The sequence below is a fragment of the Felis catus genome, chromosome D2 (genome assembly GCF_018350175.1).
Source record: "Felis catus isolate Fca126 chromosome D2, F.catus_Fca126_mat1.0, whole genome shotgun sequence".
Taxonomy (NCBI): domain Eukaryota; kingdom Metazoa; phylum Chordata; class Mammalia; order Carnivora; family Felidae; genus Felis; species Felis catus.
In genome coordinates this window covers 247,620-253,250 of record NC_058378.1, presented here as the reverse complement: position 1 = coordinate 253,250, position 5,631 = coordinate 247,620, and the positions used below count along the sequence as shown (strand labels likewise).

Genomic DNA, 5,631 nt, shown 5'->3' with positions numbered 1-5,631 from the left:
AGCCAGTTTTAAGGAAAAAGACAATTTTGAGGAAAAAGGACAATGTAAGTGGTTATTCATCATATATGTAAAGATGCTAAACAGGGATAGTAATTAAGAAATTATAGTATTTACAATGAATAGACAATTAGAACGACAGAACAAAATAGCTCAGTTCCTGAGGTCTTTTGGTACTCTAGTGGCCTTTCAATGGAAGGACATTACAGTTTCTTCTTAACATTTACCTGTATTTTCTAAATTTTCATTGACAAACACACATGACTTGCAAAAATAGAATTAAATAAAGCTTTTTTTTGTATAATAAATGACTTTTTGGTAGACATGGACAAGCTTGTTCTAAAATTTATAGAAAGGCAAAGAAGTTAATATTGGTCGAAGAGTTTTGGAAAACAAGAATAAAGTTGGGAGACCACTCTATTTAGGCTGAAATGCTGGGGCTTACTCTACAACCACAGTTGTCAAGGGCATGAGGTATTGGTGAAGATTGTTTCTGAATGGAGTAGAAAAGAGAACCCAGAAATAGACCCACAAAAAATCTCACACTGATTTTTAACAAAGCTCCAAAAGCAATTCAATGGAGAAAGGAGAGCCTTTTCAACAAATAGGATCAATTAACCGTGTTAAGGGAAAAAAGAGAACTCCAATCTAAACTTCACACTTTGTACAAAATTCACTTAAGATACATCACAGATTCAAGTGTAAAATGCAAAACTATAAAACTTTTAGGAGAAAATCTTCAGTGTTTAGGGTCTAGTGAAGAGATTCTGGACTCAACACGAAAAGCACTGTGCGAGAAAGAAGAGATGATAATGAGGACCTCATCAAAAGGTACAACTGCTCTGAAGACCCTCTCAAAGAACAGAAAGATAACTTAGAAGCTAGGAGGAAATACTTGGAGACCATATGTGGATAAAGGACTTGTACTAGACTATATTAAGGACCACTGAAACACAAAAATAAAAAATAAAAAGGTAATCCAATGTAAAAACGAGCAAAGAGCATAAATAGACATTTTACCAAACAGACACACAGATGACAAATAAGCACATGGAAAATACTGAAGATCACTAGCCATTAGGGAAATGCAAATTAAAACCATAATGAGGGGCGCCTGGGTGGCTCAGTCAGTTAAGTGTCCAACTTCAGCTCAGGTCATGATCTTACACTCCATGAGTTCAAACCCCATGTCGGGCTCTGTGCTGACAGCTCGGAGCCTGGAGCCTGCTTCGGATTCTGTGATTCCTCTCTCTGCCCCTCCGCCTCTCACTCTGTCTCTCTTTCAAAAAATAAGTAAACATCAAAAAAAAAAAATTAAAAAAAAAACCATAATGAGATAACTATGTACCCGTCAGACTGACTATAAAATAAAACAGTAGGATTCCAAATTTTGGTAAAGATGAAGAGACACTGGCTCATCCTACATTGCTGAGTAGGAATGTGAAATGATACAGTCACTTTGAAATATAGTTAAGCAGTTAGAAAAAATGAATGCACATTTAGCTTATGACCCAACATCATACTCCTAGGCATTTATGCCAGAAAAATAAAATCTTATATTCACAAAAAAAATATGCACCTAAAGGGGCACCTGGGTGGCTCAGTCGGTTAAGCATCTGACCCTTCATTTCAGTTCAGGTCATGATGTCATGGTTTGTGATACTGAGTTCCACATCAGTCTCTGGACCAACAGCATGGAGTTTGCTTGGGATTCTCTCTCTCTCTCTCTCTCTCTCTCTCTCTCTCTCTCTATCTCTCCCCCTCTCCTCTACTCATGCTTGCTCTCTCTCTCAAAATAAATAAATAAACATTAAAAAAAATATGCACCTAAATGTCCATAGAAACTGTATTTAATCAGGGTTCTCCAGAGAAATAGAACCGATAGCATATAAAAATGTAGATGGTTAGATTGATGATAGATAGATATTGATCAACTCATTGATTTTAAGGAATTGGCTGACTCCGTTGTTGGGTCTGGCAAATGCAAAATCTGCAGGGCAGGCCAAGCAGGATGAAGAACCAGGGAAGAATCGATCTTTTGCAGTTTGAATTTGAAGGCAATCAGTTTAGAGGCAGAATTCCTCCTGTTTGGAAGATCTCAGTCTTTTCTCTTAAGACTGTCAACTGATCGGATGATGCCCACGTACGTTATGAAGGGTAATATGCTTTACTCAAAGTCTACTGATTCCAGTGTTAATTACATCTAAAAGAGATAGTACCTTCACAGCAACATATAGACTAGTATTTTGTTTGGTTGAGAGATAAATTATTTCTTTGGATTTACATTCTATGAAATTCAAATGCTGATTCAGTGAGAAAACATCTCAAATGATACCATTTTTCATAAATATGAATTATTTTTCCCAAGTCTGGATTTCCTGGAAATCACATCCCTCACAATAAGCCCACCTTCCATATCTGCCATTTGAAGGCTGTTTTATTTCCGGTCTGAACCAGAGGAAATGAATAGAACCCACCATAACTGTCCAACACTTTGATAGTGTTTTATTTCAACCTCTGATCCCTGCCCTGTGATTAGAAAGAAATTGTGCCAGTTTGCTCCTGACAGTCCCTGCTGCAGGAAAAACTGGTATCAGATGTTCTCTGGAACATACTGTCTTTCATCATTCAGCTTCATTCAGAAGCTAGGCATGCAACTTAAAACAAAAGAAAACAAAACAAAACAAGAAACAGGTCCATGTCTATGCATATCACACACCCACCTGGGCCCTGCCATCAGCCATGGGTGTTGAAGACAATTATGCTGTAGAGCTACAAGTGGAATAAGGGAGGAAAGGCAAGTGTTTCTATAGCACAGTGGAGATGGACTTTCCAGCTCCCAGACTCAGACAATTCTCCGCTTCCAGCCACCTCACCACCAGTGCTTTACCCCAGGAGTCATTTTTGACATTAGGCTAGTTGAAGCTTATGTGCCTCTCCTTCCCCCCATTTTAGCTGGAGGCCAAGGATCATCACTGCTTTCTTTAAGGATTGGCTGCATTATCCATCTGGCAATGCATTATCCAACTCTCATAGGGGTTTATCAGGTACTTTTCCAACACAACATACTGCAGGACAAGATGGCCACATCCCGATCATACATTGATTGGCCAAACCAGTCACAGATGGCCAGGGTCTGCCAGGTGTGCATGCAGACCATGACCTGGCCATAAATGTTGCCCTGGTTCATCAGACCTGAACAGTGAACCTGAACCACTCTCAGTAGCTCAAGATTCTACAAAGTTCCAGTGGATAGTCTTAGAATTAATTTCCCAGACCATGTCCAGGAAACAGTTTTCAGTTACCGAAGTATAAAATCAGTCATGGTCTGAATTGTTTAGATAAAGATGAGCCTCAGTAAAGATATCCTTGATTTTTCAGGGAAGCCCTTTGTTTTATAATTAGCACCATATTATTTTATCCTGCAGCTTGACAACACTGATACCACAGCATCTCTCAATTGCTCAGTCTGTGTCAGTCTTTTGAAAGAGATGACACGCGAGCATCACCCTCAGGAGGAACATAGGCATCAAAGACACCAGCTATAGAGACCAAATGTGTGGGTGCTTCAAGCATTGTGGAGGAAAGACCAGTCCTGCTTTGCGGGGCATATTCTATAAATTCCTTTTCTGGTTTGTATTTGGATTCGTAAATACAGGGTGTGAAACATTTTATAGTTCTCACTTGAACCACAGCTATGGACTGAGTCACCAGGACTAGCTGCCAAGACCACCACCCTACACCCTGTATAAACAAGATAATCCCTGTGGCATGGCGTCTTCCATTTTGTCCATGCCAAGGCCACTGGGATGGGGACTAAGAGTGAGGAGCCTGGCACAGTAGACAAGAAGCAGATGCTAGGGCTAGCCTGGGTGTGCATCTAAGCTGGTGTTTGATCAAGCAACTGGGAACCACAGCCCAGCCAAACTGATGCATAAAATTAACCACGCCACAGCTTTCTTTGATAGCCCAAAGTGGAAATGACTCAACTATTCTTCAATGTATTAATGACTAAAGAAACTGATACATCCATGCCATGGAATACTACTCAGCAATAAAAACTATTGATACACCTAACAACTTGAATGGATCTCATAGAAATTATGCTGACTAACAGAGCCAATTTCAAAATGCACTTTATGGTTCTATTTATATAACATTAAAATAACAAAACTATGCAGATGTAAAACAGATCTGGTTACCTGGAGCTAGGAATGGGGAGAGGAGATGGGTGTAGCTATAAAGGGATAGCAAGAAGGAGTCTTCTGGTGATGAAGAAGATCCATATTTTGATTGTGGTGATGGCTACACAAATCTACAGATATGATAAAATTTCATAGAGCTATGCACATGCCTGCACAAGTGAAAGCAAAACTGGTAAAATCTGAATAGTCTTAGTAGACTGTCCAATGCCATTTCTTGGTTGTGATGTCATACTACTATTACCCAAGATGTTACCATTGGGAGAACTGGGTAAAGGACACATGAGACCTCCTTCTAATATTGCTTTTACAAATTCCTGTGAATCTACAATCATTTCAAATTAAAAACTTTTTAATTTTTTTTTTCAACGTTTATTTATTTTTGGGACAGAGAGAGACAGAGCATGAACGGGGGAGGGGCAGAGAGAGAGGGAGACACAGAATCGGAAACAGGCTCCAGGCTCTGAGCCATCAGCCCAGAGCCTGACGTGGGGCTCGAACTCACAGACCGCGAGATCGTGACCTGGCTGAAGTCGGACGCTTAACCGACTGCACCACCCAGGCGCCCCTCAAATTAAAAACTTTTTAAAAGCACATGGTTTGAAATTGTTTAGTCTTCCCATTCTTAGTTTGTACCTAACCAAATAAATTAATCATCAATGTTTGTGACCTGATCACTATACGCTGACTACATTATACAGAATATCTATTTGCAATTTTGTGCTCCATTTTAAGAATCCATCAGGCTCTGAATATTTCTCCAGAACTAATAATTGTCATTGAAGACCCCAAAAGAAGCTTCTTACCATGAATCTCTGTTCCCTACGTCTATCCCATGGCCTGAACTCACCTACCGTTAACCCGTTAGTAATTGTTATAACATATAGAAGGATGCTGTTAAAATGGAATGGTCTACACTTGCTGAGCTAAGAATGGCCCTTTTGAGGGTCATTGTGTGCCAGGAGATGGTAACTGAATCCCTCTCTCAGTATTCAAAATAGGTCTACAAAATCCTCCTGCTGCCTTGTGAAGGCATTGACCACATTCTTCATGTCTCCAAAGTGAAATGCTTTCAGACACAGAGCCTAGAAATTCACAGGCAACTTTTGTTGCCATGACAGAGCAATCTTTGCCCAAGTGCAAAACAAAATCATTTGCACAGCTTCCTCTGCTGTGTTACTGCCTCATTGAGCCTGACAGCTCCATGGCTGCCTGAGGACAAAAGAGACCTTGGAGCAGGAATCTGGCCACATTCACAGCCTTGTGGTCTTAATGCAGCCTGGGGAGAGCCTGCCATCCCTTGTCTCTGTCAGTGCCTGCCTGTGCCTGCTCATCTGTGGTGAACTCGCAAAAGCGGCTCTCCTCCCAGGCTCCTCCGTGCTTCTCTTCTTTTACCCACAATTTCCTGCTCCAGTGGGGAGGGAGGCACAGG

At 40.6% G+C, this 5,631-nt stretch overlaps 1 pseudogene; it reads right to left on the bottom strand.

The window, feature by feature from the left end:
• Positions 1-2,981: 2,981 nt before the first annotated feature.
• Positions 2,982-3,782, bottom strand: LOC101095438 (annotated as a pseudogene).
• Positions 3,783-5,631: the final 1,849 nt, after the last annotated feature.